The sequence below is a fragment of the Ursus americanus genome, chromosome 32, assembly GCF_024610735.1.
Source record: "Ursus americanus isolate L20-20 chromosome 32, mUrsAme1.1.p, whole genome shotgun sequence".
NCBI lineage: Eukaryota > Metazoa > Chordata > Mammalia > Carnivora > Ursidae > Ursus > Ursus americanus.
The window spans coordinates 32,760,856-32,779,728 of NC_142158.1; positions in this window are offsets into that span (position 1 = coordinate 32,760,856).

Here is an 18,873-nt window from a genome sequence, read left to right on the forward strand (position 1 = left end):
GGGTGGGACCACAAGGTTGGTGGGTGTTCCTGGCAGGCTCTCACCTCAGCCAGGAAGGGTTTCTTGGCCCAGCGGTTAATAAGGTTGGGTTAGAGAGTTCACGTCTGGAAGCAAGGAGAAGGGGGCTGTGGGGAAGAAGAGGCATTGGGAGCAGGGGAACCACAGGGGAACCGTATGGGCAGTTGATGGAGCTCTCACTGGGACACATTAAATATGGGGGCCTCTGGGGGCTCGGCATACAGCTGGCTGGGTCGAGAGGTCAGCCAGGGCACCTGGGAGGTAAAGTTGCCAGCTCTGTCCCTCTATAACCCCGGGGGCCCTGCAAGAGAGTTTGCAAAGACTGTGCAGCAAGCCCGGGAAGCCAGTCAGGGATTCCCGCCCCCACCTCAAGGAGGTGGGGAATGTTCTCTTGCTCATTCATCCTTTGGGATGACTCATGGCTGAGCAGTCATGAGTGCAGAGGGTTCCAGGGAGGAGGGCTGCTGCCTCGCCCATCTGTGCACAGGCAGTGCTGGCAGCCTCGTAACACGAGTGTTCCCAGACTGGCCACAGGGGGGCGAGGGGGAGCCAGGCCTGATGATCCGGCCATCTGGGCGATTCCAGCGCTGGCATGAGCACTGGACTAGGAGTCAGGGGCCTGGGTGCTAGTCTTTTCTGGCCCTCCTACATACTGGCCACTCTGGGCAAGTGACTTCCCCTCTCTGTGCCTCAGCTAACTCCCAAGTGGGCAGGATGGTACCCTCCTGCCTAAAACCAGGATGTCTCATTTGTTACCTGGGTTTATATCTCAGGTTGCATAAGTCAGGGAAGTCTTCCTGGTTGATTTACGTAGTTAATCATACTCCCAGTCTCGTTCCCCAGAAGGACTCAGGGAAGCTGCTCTCCTTGCGGTTATGGCTCACGGATCCATTGGGGTGCACACAGGGAACGAGAGAACAGGCTAGTGCCAGGCAGACTGCTAAATGCTCTGCTCTCAGCATCTCTGCGAACCCTCACGACTACCCTTTAGGTGAGACCCGAGGAGGAGGGGCATCTTTCCTGCTCCTTTACTTTTATACTGAGCTCCCACTTACGTGCGATCAAGTGTCCTAACCTGAAGTGAACATGCACCTTGATGAATCTCTGCCTAAATGTCCTCGTGCGTGCGTAACCGCCAGACCGACACAGAGCATTCTCCTAGTGCTCCAGAAGGCTCCCTCATGCTCCCTCCCTGTCAGTACCCACCATAGGTAACCTTTATTCTGACCTCAAAACACTGTTTTTGCCCATTACATAAATGAGGACACTGAGGCCCAGCGATTTGAAGTGACTTGCCCTAGCTATTCGAGGCTAGAAACAGCATTAGCGATGCTTTTGGAGGGATAGAGTGTTCGGAGAGCTTGGAACAAGGTTGCAAGCGCTAGAGCCCAGCGGCACCCCCAGCGGCTCTCCAGTCTGCTCCCACTCTCCCCGTGGCCACCAGCGTCAGGCAGGGAACACGTGGCTTCCACTGGCTGAGGCTGTGTCCTCCCCTCACCCCTCCTGCTCATTCCTGTAGGTGCTAGAGGGCCTCACCTTGCCTGGAGGGGCCCCCCTGGGAGAACAGAACAAAATCCAATCCCAGAGGGCTTAAACCTGCAAACCTTTACTCGAGAAGTGATTCAGACTTCGAGACTATGTCTCGGTCTGGTGGTTACACACGAGGTAGGAGTGAAATCCAGCAATTTCCTATCAGTAGCTGGTAATCTCTCTCCATGACCCAGCACAAGGCCACATGGTACTTGAGACTGTCGTGAGGAAGTCTTGCCTCTCCTGGGTCCTCCCTGGAGCCCTGTCTGGGCTCAGGCTAGAAGACTCTGGCCCCTGGGGCTATCCCCCGGGAGGTGACCCCCCCAGTCTTTCCAGGAGCATTGGCTCAACCTCCTTCTCTGAGAAGACGCTCTGGCTGGTGGCATCACAGGTATTTGCCAGCCCCTCATGTGGAGGTCATCCATCCCTGGGAGGATGAGCCAGAATTGTGTTTTAATGCACACATTTGTATTGATCTCGGTCTCAGAAATCTCCTTATCACCAACCCCTACCATGCTTCCCTCCTTTAAAATTTTGCAAACACCTTGCCATGTGCTCCTGATTGTAGGAAACAGCATGACCTACCAAAAGAAACACTGGCTCTGGTGTTTATGGAGATGAGCTCAACTTTCAGCTCTGGCAATTTCTCTACTGTGTGACATTGGGTAGATTACTTAACCTTCCTGCTTCAAAGACTGCTAGCGTTACCTCTCTTCTTCTACAGTAATAGAACCCCCAAATTTTAGCTCAGCACATGGACACCCAGAAGACATTTCCCAGCCTCCCCTGTACCTAGGTGGCCTTGTGACTGTATATAAGCAGAAATGTCATATGGCAGCCTGGGGAAGCTTCCTTCAAAATCAAGCATCCTTTGCCCTCTTCTTTATTCTCTTTCATCCGTCTTCTACCTGGAACAAAGATGTGATGGCTGGAGCTCTAGCCACCATCTTGGGCCATGATAACAAGGGCTATACTCTAGGAAAGGTAGAGTGGTGAGCCCTGAGGATTTGATGCAGAAGAGCTGCCCTACCAGCCTGGACAGCTCACCTCTAGACTTTCACATAAGCAAGAAGTAAACTCTCCTCGGGGTCTTTCTTAATTGCAACAGAACCTATTCCTAACCAGCATACCCTCTAAGCCTCAGTTCCCTGATCTGCAAAATGGAGATAACGATGCATGCCTTGAAGGCTGATCTGAGAAAAATTAAGGAGGGTAACATGCAAAAAGAGCCTAGCATGCATGGTAAATACTCATAAAATCTGCCCATGTACCGCACCCCAATGTCTACATTCAGGTCAGTCCTGAGCATCCCCTTCACTTGGCACTGGGGATTTTTTAGACATAGAAGATGCAGTCCCTATCCTCAAGGACTCCCAGTCCATGGAAGTCAGAAAGGTAAGCAGACACGGTTGCCCCGTGCTTGGTTGGTGGAATTATCATCAAAGCATGGAAGAGGAGTGCCAGATGGAAGAGGTGGTGGAGTGCAGACTGGGTGGAAGGGGTAGGGCCAGGGGAGGCTTTGTGGGGGAAGCGATGCTGGAGCTGAATCTCAAAGTGGAGGAGAAGTCAGCCAAAAGGGAAGGCATCGGGGTAGAGGACACCACGTGTGTAAAGTCATGGGGGCGTGGCCGCATGAGCTGTATTTATGGAACTTCAGGAAGCCATTAGGACTGGAGCGCAAGTGGGAGGAAGCAGCTGCAAGAGATGAAGGCCTGGCCTGCCATAAGCTGTCTCTTTTTTGGCCACAGGGGCCAGAGTACCTGCTTGACCTTAATTAATGACAGGTGACTGAGGTGTGTGTGTGTGTGTGTGTGTGTGTGTGTGTGTGTGTGTGTGTGAACATATATACGAGTACACATACACAGAGAACAAGATTATATACATATATTAGACTGTGTCTCTAGTACTCTTGTTGCAAGCAACAAAAGCTAATCTAAGGAAGAAAGGGGAAATTTGTTATTATAAGGACAGAGGAGTGTCTTATGAAACCTGCAGCTACCATCACAGCTGGGCCCCAACATGCAAGGTCTGTGCCCCAAATGAGCTTATATTATAGGACCACCCTCAAGTCAGGTCTGACTCAGACTCTCTGGAACTCTCTTTCTCTCTCCCAATTTCTTTTTTTTTTTTAAGCTTTATATATTAGAGAGCGCGCTAGCGCGCGCATGTGTATGCAAGCAAGCAAATGCTAGAGCAGGTGGGGGGGAGGGGGCACAGAATCTCTGAGAGAGTAACCCCCCCTAGCCAACTCCCTACTGAGTGCGGAGCCAGGGACTCCATCCCAGGACCCTGGGATCATGACCCGAGATCATCAAGAGTAGGCTGCTTAATGGACTGAGCTACCCCGGTGCCCCCCTCTCTCCCAAGTTCAGATGCCCGGACTGCTGAAGCACAGGGCAAGTGCCATCTCTGATCCGATCCCTCGGGCCCATGGACACAGCCATAGCAAACTACCTTGGCCCCAGGAGACCATTCCTGTGAAAGGAAGGAGAGGCAGTTTGGGGAGTAATGGAGGATTGGGTAACCAGCACTCCAGGAGTGTGGGACATAAGCAGGAGTCTCAGAGTCCAAGATAAAATCAAGGTGCCCACATTCTCAAGTCAGTGTCTTGTAACTGATAATAATGGTGTGATACTACTAAGAATAAGCAAATAATAATGTAATAATATGAACCATGTTGTACCAAGGACTTATTCTATTGCTGGGTACTATTCTAAGCATTTTAAGTTTATTAACTCATTTATTTATTTATTTATTTTATATTTTTGAGAGCGCTCGCTCGCTCGCACATGGGTGGGGGGGGGGATGCAGAAGGAGAGAGAAAATCTTAAGCAGGCTCCACACCCAAGTGCAGAGTCTGTTGTGGACCTCCATCTCAAGCCCTGAGATCACGATCTGAGACAAAATCAAGAGTCAGAAGTTCAACCTACTGAGCCACCCAGTGCCCCTTAACTCATTTATTCCTCAAAACAGCCCCAGGGTAGGTATTATCATCACACCCACTTTGCAGATGAGGACAATGAGGCTCAGCGTGCTTTATTCACTTAGTCAAGTTTACAAATCCCGAAGCCAGGGGTTGAATCCAGGCAGCGTGGGGCCAGATTATGCTTTTGTAACCATGGCCCTTTACCTCCTCACCCCGACAATGCTACAGAGATACTACTGTGCGTCCCGACATGTGCATTTGAGCCTTGGCCCCCTACCCACATGCTTATGCACACACACCCACACACAGCACGGCTTGGGTGTGTACCATTCTCTGTTTGGCTCCCAGCCCAGGCTCAATTACAGAAAAGTGCCTGGGATAAAATGTCTGGCCTGGCTGCTTGGAGTCTATATCAGTTCTCACATCAGCGCCAATTGTCCCCAGGCCAAATTGTCCCAAACTCTATGCCTTCTCTTTTCTTCTCTGCTGTCAAACCTGTTCCCATGGAATTATTTGAAACTCATTTTCACAAACATGCAAATGAGGGAAAAGAACTTAAGATTCTACCCTGTACTTAATAGCCCTTTAAAAGCCAGTGCCATGCTCTTTCTCTAAAATCATCCATGGCTCCCCATTTATTTCAGAACAAAACCCAAACTCTAGCCTAACATTCAAGTCCCTCCAGCACTGAATCTGAACCATCTGTTCAGCCTTATCTCCTACCTCATACAACCAACGTTGATTAAAACAGCCAGGCTCCATTCTAAGCACTTTGGGTATATTCATTCATTTGATCCTCACAATAACACTATAAGGCAGCTATACTCTTATTGCTCCCATTTCATGGATGAGGAAACTAAAGCACAGGGAGGTAATAAACTCAGCTCGTCTGGTTCCTCTGGATCAACTCAGGGTCTCTGTTGGCCCCATTTTGATTCTCCTCCTCGTCCAACTCCTCTCTGTCTTTGCTCCTCAGTCAACTTTTGTATTTGGGCCTCTCCTTCTACCTTCTGGTCCTGTCCTATCTTTCTGTCTGCCTGCCTCCCCTCCCTTCATCTGTTTAGTACACACTCTCCTGCACACACACTTCTCGCTCCAGTCGCTCATCGTCTATCAGAGTCGAGAAGGGGACCTGGCACTCTGAACCAAGCGCTGTGGCATCAGTAAAGGGCTAATGCCTCACTCTGGAGGTAGCTGTTGCAGAGGACGCTGGGGGACATGGACGCCTGGGGTTGGGGGCGACAGGGTCGAGGGCAGTGTCCTGGTGGGCAGAACCCCCCCCTTTTTTTTCAGATTTTATTTATTTATTTGACACACAGAGAGAGCACAAGCAGGGAAAGGAGCAGGCTCCCCGCCAAGCAGGGAGCCCAATGGGGGACTAAATCCTAGGACCCTGGGATCATGACGTGAGCTGAAGGCAGACGCCTAACCACTCAGATGCCCCCAGAATCTCCCTTAATCCTCTGTGTCCTGAATGGGCTTTGGAGTGAAAGAGGCATGGATTGAACCCCCTCTCTACAGGAAGGGCCTGGGTTCCTTGCGGTCCACCTCTACATCCAACCACCTTCCAGAACTTGATAGAAAGACACAGGTGAGGTTCCTATGTATGCCATGGCCCAGCCCCTGGTCCCTAAAGGTGAGGCTCCATCCAGAGCTGGGAGGCAGGGACAGCGGAGGGAGGCTGTAGCCAGAGGGAGCAGGCAGTCAGAGGCCCAGGGGAGCCGTGAGTCTGACCCAGAGAGGAACTCCATAGAGGAGCCAGAAGAGCCAAGACAGCCTAGTCCTTCTCACTGCACCGCAAACCCACTGCTTTCTACCTGTCCTCAAGAGGACGGTCACAGTGTCTACCAGGATGGAGTGATCAAGGTGGCGCTTCTGTAACCTGGCAAGGGCAGGGGCTCTGCTAGGAAGTCACAGCCATGCTGACGGACCAGTGCAAAGATGAATGAGGTGCTCACCCTTCTGTCTTGTCAAGGATCCTTTATCCTCCGCATTAGGGTCTCCTAGCACAGCAGAATTAGCAGAAAAAAATCAAAACAGCCCAAAGACTTAGCACAAATGCATTTGGGTCCAGATCAGCACATTTTGGTAAGTTAGTGAACCTAACAGCCATGAGTCAAATAAACATCCTATGAACATAAAGCTGGTTGATGGACATTCTCCAGATTACGAATGCACTTTTGGACTACAGAAATTAGAAATTCTGCCAGGAACAGACTTTGGCAAGAGATAGAAATATAGCAAGCATATACACACAACTCAGGTTATGATGAAATCCAAGGATGGGAGGTGGGATTTTAATTCTTTTTATGATAATGAATCTTATAGGGAGGTGGGGAGCCTCCCAGGCTCTTGGACTTCTGGGCTCAGCCTTGGTCCTGTAATTATAAGTGATTTTCTTTCATTTTTTTTTTTTTTCCCTGTGTAAGCTGGAATGCGCTGGCAAGACCTTCTTCAGGATCACATGAAAGCTTTAAGAGATTTATAAATAGAGTTAAAATCCCAGATTGTTTCCCCACAGTTTGATTCTGTAAATTGAAATAGCTGAAGGGAGAGGTGGAAGGCCACATTGGAGGGGAGACGTGCTCCACTCCCCTCCCTCAGGGCAAATTCATTACTATTGCCTTTGCTCTCAGAACCTCTGAACACTGCAAGATAATGCTCCTCTCCCTTCCGGCCTTTCTCCTGACTCAGGCCCAGGGGGCAGCGCCCTGGGAGGGCCTTAGCCCAGCCCCCTCCCTACCTGGGGGCTATGGCCTTGAGTACTGCGAAGATGATAAGTATTTCTGTTAGCCCAGTCTGTAAAAAGTGCTGGGGGCCTAGTTCTATTGGAAAATTTCCTCCTAATTGGAATTTCCTTCTTTGGGGAATCTTCTCTTGGCAAGAAATTTGTCCCTCCTTGGAGAATCCCAATCTATCGAGAACTCCTTCACTTGGGGGCATCTTTACCAACAGAGAAATCCTAAAGGGAAAACCTCTTTCTTGGTTCCTGGCTGGGCTGGGTAAACTGTGGGACTACAGTGGGAGAGGGTGGAGGGAGGCTTCTAGATGAAATAGGTCAGGGTTCCTGGTGTTTAGTGCAAAGGTTGGATGGTCATTCATTAGTTATGTTAGAACAATGTTAATATGTTTTAAGAAACTATATGGCGGGGGTGGGGGAGGGGGAACCTGGGTGGCTCAGTCTGTTAAGCGTCTGTGTTGGGCTCAGGTCATGATCCCAGGGTCTTGCTGGTGGGGAGCCTGCTTCTCCCTCTCCCTCTGCCGCTCCCCCTGCTTGTGCTCTCTCTCGCATGTGCTCTCTCTCTCTGTCAAATAAATAAATACAATCTTAAAAAAAAAAAAAGACACTATGTTGGGAGGTAGGGTAGATGAGACTGGCAGAGAGTGAAAGATACATGTGTACTGGGGAACTTCGTAATCCACTCCTCCCTCAGACTTCCCCCTTCTCTGGTCCCCCACTCCCCTCCTCTAGGGCTAAGCTTCCCAATTACAGGTGATTTTCCCCCACTGGGGACATTGGTGACGTCTTGGTGACATTTCTGGTTAACACAACTCAGGAAGTGGATGCTACTAGCATCTGGTGGTGAACACCGGGGATGCTAGTAAACATCCTACAATGCAGTCCCCCATGACAAAGAATGATCCAGCCCAGAATGATAATAATGTTGAGGTTGAGAAACTCTGCTCTGGGGCAATGGAGCCCTTTGTGTGGAAGGGTGAGAGGACCCAGGGATCAAGTCCTGGTGAGGCAGCCATTTGTGGCTCTTGGCTTGGTGGGCAAAGAAAAAGCCCTTCTGCCCTGGTCTGCAGCTCCCAAAATTTGAGAATAGTGGGGGCAGTGGCACTGGGGCCATCTATGGACAGCAATTAGGTCGTCCAGGTTCGCTTGTTCTGAGGCGGAAGAAGAAAGAGTGGGAGTGACGTGGCTCTCCACGCCCCACTCCTACCGTGTAGGTGAAATCTGGGCAGTGCCGCCTTTCCTTCCAGAGCAGGAGATGGGGGTGCGGGTGAGGGGGGCACAAAGCTGGCCGCAGTGCTGTTGTCTGGGCTTCTCTCTCTACAGCCCATCTCAGGGGCAGCATTACTGTAGCCCATTACAGTCCTAACCAGAGACAAATACAGTAGCATTAATTTAATTTTATTTACATTTCAGAGTCATTTAGAGGGAATAAATTGAACCAAAGTTGATTGAAAGTGTCCTCCAGGAGAGGCCCTGAGCTTCCTCAGGCTGCCAGGCCTTGATGAATGATGGCAGGGGCTTTTGCCCGGGAGTACCCGTCTCCCTGGAAGGCTGGGCAGGAAGCGATGAGAAGCCATGAGGGGGAAGCTCACTCCCAGAAGCAGCAGGAGGGGCCCAACCCCTTCTCACTTCACTGCCTTCCAGCCGCTCCTTAAACAATTTGTCCTTTCTCCTCTCCAGTCTCCCTCACAGGCCTAGGATGCCTTCCTCCTGCAAACCCATTCTTTGATTCGATTCAACAAGACATGCATTAACTGAGTCCTGACGCTTTCTAAGTTCTGGGGACACAGAAATGGACAAGCCACCCTCGTGGACTTTGGAGTCTGAGCTCAATGCCCAGTTTCACACATTAAGCGTTTTTTGTTTTTTGGTTTTTTAAGATTTTATTTATTTATTTGACAGAGAGAGACACAGCGAGAGAGGGAACACAAGCAGGAGGAGTGGGCAAGGGAGAAGCAGGCTTCCCGCCAAGCAGGGAGCCCGATGCCAGGCTCGATCCCAGAACCCTGGGATCATGACCTGAGCCGAAGGCAGACGCTTCATGGCTGAGCCACTCAGGCTCCCCTCATTAAGCGTTTTTTGATCAGGGCAAGTTATTTAACTTCTCCGGGTCTCAGTTTCTTCATCTTTATCTTTGTTTCTTTTTTTTAAGTTTGTTTGTTTTTGTTTTTGTTTTTTTAGGATTTGATTTATTTGTCAGAGACAGCGCAAGCAGGCGAGCAGCCGGCAGAGGGAGAAGCAGGCTCCTACGGACAGGGAACCCAGTGTGGAACTTGATCCCAGGGCCCTGGGATCACAACCTGAGCTGAAGGCAGATGCTTAACCAACTGAGCCACCCAGGCGTCCCAGATTTTTATTTATTTGTTAGAGAGAGAGAGAGCACAGAGGGAGAGGGAGAAGCAGACTCCCTGCTTAGCAAAGAGCCTGACAGGGGACTCGATCCCAGGACCCCGAGACACAACCTGAGCCAAAGCAGGGGATCAACGTTGGAGCCACCCAGGCGCTTCTCGGTTTCTTCATCTTTCAAATGAGTCTACAGCAGGAAAAACAAAAGTGCTATTTTTAAAAAACTGAGACATTCTCTTCTGCCTTGTAAGTCAGGAGTTCTTTCTTTTGGGAAGATACCTTGATGAGTGATTTTGGTGGGAAAGTAGGTGATTTTGGTGGGAAAGAGGAGGTGCTGTGGGCCCAGCCCGGATGGGGAGCCCCAGGCGAATGGAACTGAATTGCTTTGCATAACAAAGTAGGAGGAGTAGGAGGCCCAGAAAGAGGGGAGGGGAAAAAGTCTAGAAGGATCTGAAGCTGAGAGCGCTGTGCCTGAACTCAGGCCACTATATGAAAAACACACTCCTCCTGCTGCCTTACCAACTTGAAGTGGGAGCCGAATGCTGCCGCCATTGTTAGTGGGGCCGGGGGATGGGGTTCTCACAGTCCTTCCTTGTACCCGAACCGCTTTACCATGTATGTGACTTCCCTGTCCCAGGGAGGACTTGGGGTTTGGGATCTTTCCTGGGAACAGGGGGCAGGCAGTCACGTGGTGGACAGAGGACCCGGGAGGGACCTACCCGAAGGCCAGTATAAGTAACAGAGATTGTGATGCCCCCCAAGGAGCTTTAGGCTGTTTTCTGCCTCATGTTGTAATTACTCCCAACTGACTCCAAATCTTCAGTAAAAATCAACACTGTCATGGTATGTTAGTGGCACTTTGAGGGGGATGAAGAAACAGGGGTGGTGTCTGAGTGGGGTGGGTGTTAAAATAAGACAGTAGCCAAGGAGCCAAGGGCAAACAGTAAGAGCCTTGTGAGAACAGAAAGCCCCCACCAAGGGTCGGCTCTGCGTTAAGGACAGGTGACCTTCCTTTATGGTGACAAAAGTGAGAATGGTGGTCACTTTTGCGGGGCATTGGCTAGGAGGGGCCTTCCGGGGTGCCAGAGATGTTCACGGTCTTGATCTGAGTGTATGTGTGTGCGTGTGTAAATTAAATGGTACAGGTGAGGTTCGCACGCTTTATTCGGTGTGTATGTTATGCCTCAGTAAAAACACACAAAAGATAGGGAACAACAGGAGCAACTTAATAAAGTCACAGAGCAGTAAGAGCCTCACTACAACCTCCGTGCCCATCTGCCCTTATTCTCACCCTGCCCCTGGCAACCACAAATCTACTTTCTGCCTCTATGGACTTATGGTGAGTCTAGCAAGAAACTGCCAAACCGCTTTCCAGAGTGGCTGCCCCATTTTACATTCCTACCAGCAATGCATACGGGTCTAGTTTTCCCACATCCTCACCAAGACCTGGTATTGTCTGTCTTTTTGGTTATGGTCTGAGTATATGTGAAGTGGTGTCTCCTTGTGGTTTTGATTTGCATTTCCCTAATGACTATTGAGGTATCTCCTTTCTTTCATCCATTTTCAAACGAGATTGTCTTTTTATTATTTTTTAAAACTTTTTAGAAGATTTTATGTATTTATTTGACAGAGAGAGAGCAGAAGTAGGCAGAGCAGCAGGCAGAGGAAGGGTGAGAAGCAGGCTTCCTGCCAAGCAGAGAGCCTCATATGGGGCTGGATCCCAGGGTGCTGGGATCACAACCCGAGCTGAAAGCAGACACTTAACCCACTGTGCCACCAAGCTCCCCTGTCTTTTTCTTATTGCATTTCAAGAATTGTTTCTATACTTGGGATACCAATCCTTTGTTAAATGTATGTTTGCAAATATTTTCTCCCAGTCTGTGGCTTGTCTTTTTTTTTTTTAATTTTAAAGATTTTATTTCTTTATTTGAGAGAAAGCACAAGTGGAGGGGAGGGGCGGAGGGAGAGGGAGAAGCAGACTCCCCGCTGATCAGGCAGCCCAACATGGGGCTCGATCCCAGGACCCCGGGATCATGACTTGAGCCAAAGGCAGACACTGAACCGACTGAGCCACCCAGGCGTCCCTTGTCTTTTCTTTTTTTTGATGGTACCCTTTGAAGCACACATTTTTATGGACTTCTATTAAATGGAACTGAAATAAACTGCTATCGTGGTTAGGCCACTGTCATTTGGATTTTAGGTTATAAGCAGAAAAATAACTGATGCAGGTCTCTTTCCCTTCTCCAGGCAGGATGTCCCATGGGCCATGCATGTTACAGGAGCATGAAAGGGAAAGTACAGAATTCTCAGTGGGACACTGGGGAAGGAAGCTTCTTGGGGTTAGATGGCAGTCAAATTAGGAGACAGACAGTTCTTCCTTGGGAATCTCTTCTGTCAGCTGTGTCTTTGGAGGGCTGATGTTTTCTCAGTCCAGCCAAACTTGGTCCCTTCAACAGTTTTTAGAACAAAATCTATCAGTTTCTGTATTTTGGGCAAAAAATTTCAGGGGTAGACTCCAAATGTTTTCCTAGGGGAAAGACTCCCACTCACAGTACACAGCTTCATGAACCCTCTGTTGAATCAGACTGTTCTCCCCAGAAGTTGCTCTCTGGGTGGACTGCCCACCTGGAAACCTCTCCCTGCTGCCCTAAAGCCTGGCTCCTTTGGGGGGGGGGTGCTTTCTGAGATCTCTCCCACTGGGACTTTGATTGCAGAGCCCACAGTCAGCCCCAGGTACCACCACTAACTCCAGGTCCTACTGCATGGGTAATAAATCACTTTGTTCTGGCCACAGCTACCCAGAATGAGTGTGAGGCATCTTCTACCTGCCAGCCCCTCTGGTATTTGAGGGAGATACCAGATTCCTGAGTATCTTTTCTTCTACCTTCCAAATAGACCTTTACTGAATGCCGACCATGTATCATGCTCTGGGCCAAGTGTGTTAACTCTGTCATGCCATTTCATCCTCATAGTAGTCTTTGGTATCAGTGAGCCATTGCACAGGGGAGGTAACCAAGACTCTGAGAGGATAAATAGCTCTTTAGGTCCCACAGCTGGTGGAGAATGAGGCCAGGTCAACCCAGATCTGTCGGGCTTGCTTTGAAGGTCACCATCTTCTCTTGGCCACCATACATTGACCACCTTTGGAGCCTTCTCTCTTGTCTTGGTCTTTAAACTCAGTCCCATTGGTAACTCCCCTAGGTTCCTATCACTCCTCTTTGCCAGATCCCCTGGAGCATTTAGCTTGAAGTCCCCTAACCTCAATACCGCTCCCTACTCCATAGTCTGGAAGCTTCCTGAGACTGAGACCGTGTCACTTGATTAGAACAGGACACCCCCACCCCACCCCGGCCAGAGGTAGGCTCCATGATGCTTCCTTTCTCTGAATCCCTCATAACCCCTGGCAAATTTTTGAACTTTTTTTTGAGGTGAAACATTCATATGGAGAAGGGCACAAATCACATATCCACACTTAATAAATTCACATGAACTGAATGCATCCATGTAGCCAGCACCAAAATCAAGAAATAGTATAGTATCCATCACTAGCCCCCCCAGGAGTCCCTCCAGCGCCCCCTTCCAGCCACTGCCTCTGCCCTGCAAGGGTAACCAGTCTCCTCTCAACAGCAGAGATTAGTTATGTCTGTTTCTGAATTTGATATAAATGGAATCATGTAGTAGGCCTTTGTGTCTGACTTCTTTTTCTCAACATTAGTTTTATGTGAATCATTCCTATTGTGGAGTGTAGGAGTAGTTCATTCCCAATCTGAGAAAATTTGGGAAGGGATGGAAATTAAGTATCATGCACTTTGGAATCCGAGACGTGGTCTCTGATCCTGGCTCTCCCACTTAGAAATAAGTCCTTGGGCCATTTGTTTAGATGTGAGAGCTTTGGTTTTCTCATCTGCAGGATGAGGAAGACACTTCTCTTGCACGGTAGCTGTAAGGTTTATATTAACTACAATCACCAATGTGTATAATGCACCGACCACAGTTACTGGCATATGGAAGGTACTAAAAACAGTAGCATTATTATTTTTCAGTGACTTATTTGCTAAATGATCTCTGAGAAGGAAATAGAACCACAATGGTTTTGAAGTCCCAATGTTTACATCCACACCTGTGCATGAATTTCACACGTGTGTGTCGGCGCTTGTACCTGTGTGTACGTGCATACACTCTGGCCGGCATGAGCACTATGCTGATTTTTCCTTCCAGCAGCTCTTTCGAGAAAGACACACCAGATGGGCCTGGGTCTGCTACATGACTGAGCAGCCTCCACATCAGAAAGTCATAATGAATCCATCATGTGGTACAGCCCTGGCGAGGGCACGGCTCCTCGTCCTGCCCGATGGGCCATGGAGGAATGCATCCTCCTCCAGAGCAGAGAACAGACATGGGCTGCCAGTTGCCAGGCAGTGGAGCCAAGAGAACAGATGGCGCCCGCACAGCCTCCTCCAAACCCTGCTCCCTGGCTGCCAGGGAAGAAGCCCTGGTGGCAAGGATCCTGTGACGACCTCCGTCCCTTCACCAGACTATCCTGCACTCTGCCTCTTCATGGGCTTTGGAGTCACAGACCAGGCTGTGATCCCTCCCCGGGCTCACCACCTCTTTGCTGTGTAACTTCAGGTAGAACGAATAGCCTCTCTGAGTGCCCTGAACAGAATCCCAATTATAACCTTCCAATTCCAACTGTAACCTTATCTCTGCTCCCTAGCTCTTCATCGGAAAGCATCTAGCCTTCCTTGATTAGTCACAGCCTTCGGAAGAAATCCCTGCATAATTTTACAAAATATCGTATCACATAGCACACCCAAACTGTCCCCAACTATGGCAGACTCTGTAGATGTCTCATCCGTATCCCCTGGGCCTTCACACTGGAGAGGGATCCCGCTAATTTCCAAGGGCCAGTCCCTGCACCTCTTTGCCTGAGGGCTCTCTCTGAAACCGGGGAAGGCTGCTCCACCAGAAAAAAGCGGGTCGAAGTGCGGCGAGCAGCCATCAACGACGAACAGAAGTGGGAGCATAAATTCTCAGTCCGCTGAGCCCTCAGCAGGGTAACTTCAAGGTGTGATTTTGCACAGTACTCCTAGGGGCTCCAGTCACTCCCAGCCGGAGCTGGCTTGACCACACACCCTTTGTTGGCCACTTTGTCATCCCTAGAAATAGTCTCTGCACCTCCTGATCTCTGTCTCAGGGTCAGCTTCTGGTGGAGGATCCAGATGAAGACACCAGCCTTCGCCCTTCAGCCCCATCCTGGACAGCTAAGTCTCTTTCCCTGACCCGAGCATTTCCCTGAGCCACCAGTTCTGCTTACTCTGTCTGACTCCCCAGCCCCATTCCTCCAACTCTGGCTCCCTCCCTAATGTCGTCCTAAACATGAATTCGAACCCTTTTTTCCTCAAATACCCTGGGTTCTTCTCATTGGGTCACTACTCAGAGCCCAGCTTGGCCACGTGCGGTACCATTCACTCCTGGAAATTTCCTCTGCAAACTTGAACAAGTGACTTGATGAGAAGTTCAGGCCAATCCCTGGAGGCTGACAGAACTACAGGATCACAACTTCTGGTCGCTTTTCCACCTCTAGACAGAAAATCAGGAAGGCTGAGACTTATGTCCTGGATGATTCACCCCAGAGAGCTCAGGGCTGGCTCAGGGGCTGAGCTGACCTATGGAAGCCTTGGCCATTTGCCTCATGGCTGAGCCTGCCAGAGATGAGGTGGGGTTGGGCAGGCTGAGAGGATGGGGTTCTCACTGCTTGCCCCCCATCTCCTGTGATATTCTGTCTTTTCCCCTTTAATTCTCTCATCTTCTTCTTCTTTTAACCTGTAAGTAGCAACTAGAGGTTTTAAGGAAAAAGTGCCATGTTGGCAATTCAAACGTCGGCCAAGGTTAATTCACATAGTTCCCTTGCATTTTAGACTCTTCAAAGTCAAAAGCCTAGATATAGCTAAGAGACAAACGAAGAAATAATTTGCAGTACATATGACAAAAGCTTAATATTCTGAATATCAACCTAAACAAGAAAAGATCTTTGTAGAAAAATGGACTGATATAAACAGATAATACAAATATAATGCACACAAAAATAAACCCACATTCAAATTTGAATGGCAGACATATATGAAACAATTAAATAATCTGAACCTCATTAATAACCAAAAATGCAAATTAAAACAGGTAAGATTTTTTTACCTTCTACACTGGCAGTGATTAAAAAGAGTAATGATATCCCAAGGCTACTGAGGCATGGGGAAATCAGCCTTCTCATTCACTGTTGAAGGGAGTGTAAATTGGTACAACCTTTCTGAGGAAAGTTTGGCCATACATAACAAATGGTAAATAGTATTGCAGTTCTTTTTCTTAAAATTTTATCTCAGACACTAAAAGGACAAACAAGCAAATGTTCACTGTAAAATTTTTTATTAATGTGGGGGGCGCCTGGGTGCCTCAGTCAGTTAAGCGTCTCTGCCTTCGGCTCAGGTCATGATCTCGGTGATCTCAGGGGCCTGGGATCAGCCCCCAAGTTGGGCTCCCTGCTCAGCATGGAATCTGCTTCTCCCTCTCCTTCTGCCCTTCCCTAAACCCCCCTCATGCGCTCGCTCAAATAAATAATCTTTAAAAATTGTATTAAAAATGTGGAAAACTGGACATTACTGTCCTTTCAGACATTCAGAAAAACTTTTTAAAATTTAATTAATTAATTAATTAATTAATTTATCTGAGAGAGAGAGAGCAAGCCAGGGGAGGAGCAAAGGGAGGGGGAACAAGAGGACTCCACGTGGGACTCAATCTCATGACCCTGAGATCATGACCAGAGCTGAAACCAAGAGTTGGAGGCCCAATGGACAGAGCCAGGCAGGCGCCCCTCAGAAAAGCTTTTTAAGTGCTTGCCTCCACCACTAGAGTAGGGAAACTTATGTCTCATTCACCACTGTATCTATCCTTCATGCCTAAAACAAAGCCTAACATAGTAGGTGCTCAAAAAGTATCTGCTGAATGAATAAATGAGTGAATGATAGGATATGAATCAAAAGGAGATACATTAAATGTTTTATCCATATAGTAGAGTGGTCAGCAGCCATTAAAAATGAATGATGATAACAGTGAAAGTTTATTGAGCTTGCACTGTATGCTATATGCTATGTTAAGATTTTCTTCATGGGTTATATAATTTAAGCCTCACAGTAAACTTATGACATAGGTAGATACTATTATGCATAGCCAGGACTTTTCTCACTGAAGCATCCTGAAACCTAACCTGAATTAGCTTAGGCAAAAAAAAAAAAAAAAAAAAAAAAGGAATTTATTGGTCCATGTAGCTGAAAAGTCCAGACAGTAGTTCTGGCTTCAGACTTAGTTGGATTCAAGGACTCAGATAATGCCTTGATGACTTAGTCTTTCTCTCTCTCCATCTCTCTTCTTTCTTCTACATTGGCTTGATTCTCGGCCTGGCTCCACATGGCCACATGGTGAGTCCTTCAGTAGTTTAGGGCTTACGTGTTCCTAAGGACACTTGATCTCAGAAGGACAGGCTAGAGAGTCGGCTCATGGAGGGCCCTGGCTCTTCCAAAGTCAATCTGAATTCCTGTGGCCAGGATAGGGGTCCCTGACTAAACCTATTACGTGTACATCTCTGAGAAGGCCTGGGAGCAGGAGAAGTAGGACCACCAAAGAGAAACTGGGCAGAAGAAAAGCACAGCCCAGTAAAGATGCCTCCTGTAACAGCTGAGGAAACTGAGGCACAGATAGGCTAAGCAACTTCCCTAAAATCTCAGAGCTGGTAGGTGGTAGAAGCCAGATTCAAACACAGGCATCTTGACGTTGGAGCCCATGATTTTAGTGTGATGGGTTAATACTGTGTGTCACCTTGATGGGGCCACGGGAGTGCTCAGCTATGTGGTTCAACATTTTGGGTGTGTCTGGGAGTTTTTTTCTGAATGAAATTAACATTTGAATCAGTGGACTGAGTAAAGTAGATTTCCCTCCCAAGTGTGGGCTGGCCCCATCCAACTAGTTAAAGGCCTGAGTAGATTAAAACCTGAGCAAGAAATGATTTGCTTTCTGCCTGATGGTATTTAGCTTAACATCAGTCTTCTCTTATCTTCAGACACAGACTGGAGCTACTACCATTGGCGCTCTGGGTCCTCAGGCCTCCAGACTGCAGATCTATGGGCCAATTCCTTATAATAACTCTCATATATATATGTGTGTGTGTGTGTATACATATATGTATTTATATATATACATATATAGGTATATACGTGTGTATATATATAATACAAATAAAGAAATGAAAATAAACCTCATATATATGGTTATGCAGTCGACCCTTGGACAATGCAGGGGCGTTTATGAACGCTGAGGCCTCCCTACAGAGTCAAAAATTTGCATAAAACTTTTGACTTCCCTGAAACTTAACTACTCATAGCTTACTATTGACTTACCAATAACATAAAGAGTCAATTAACACATATTTTGTATGTTATATGTATTATATGCTGTATTCTTACAATAAAGTAAGCTAGAGGGACACCTGGGTGGCTCAGTTGGTTAAGTGTCTGCCTTTGGCTCAGGTCATGATGCCCGAGTCCTGGGATCGAGTCCTGCATTGGGCTCCTTGCTCAGCAGGGAGCCTGCTTCTCCCTCTACCTGCCTCTGTCTGTCTCTCTGACAAATAAATAAATGAAGTCTTAAAAAAAAAAGAAAATCAGAAAGAAGAGAAAATACATTTACAGTACAGTACTGTATTAAAAAAAGTCCTCATATAAGTGGACCTACATAGTTCAAACCTGTGTAGTTCAGGGTCAACTGTACTTTATAAAATATACATATATATATATATATGGTTTTGTGTATATGTATATATATATATATATCTTCATATATATATGGTTTTACATATATCTTTAAAAAATTCATTAATTTTTAAAAATTAACATATAATGTCTTATTGGTTTCAGAGGTACAGGCCTGTGATTCATCAGTCTCATATAATACCCAGTGCTCATTACATCACATGCCTTCCTTAATGTCCATCACCCAGTTACCCTCTCCCTCCAACCGCCTCCCCTCCAGGAACCCTCAGTTTGTATCCTATGATTAAGAGTCTCTTATGGTTTGTCAATATCTTTTTTTTTTTTTTTTTTAATGTAGGCTCCATGCCCAGCATGGAGCCCAATGCAGGGCTTGAACTCATGGGCCTGAGATCAAGACCTGAGCTGAGACCAAGAGTCAGACACTTAATCGACTGAGCTACCCAGGTGCCTCTTGTTTCACATACATCTTAACCAATAGAATATATATATCCTAT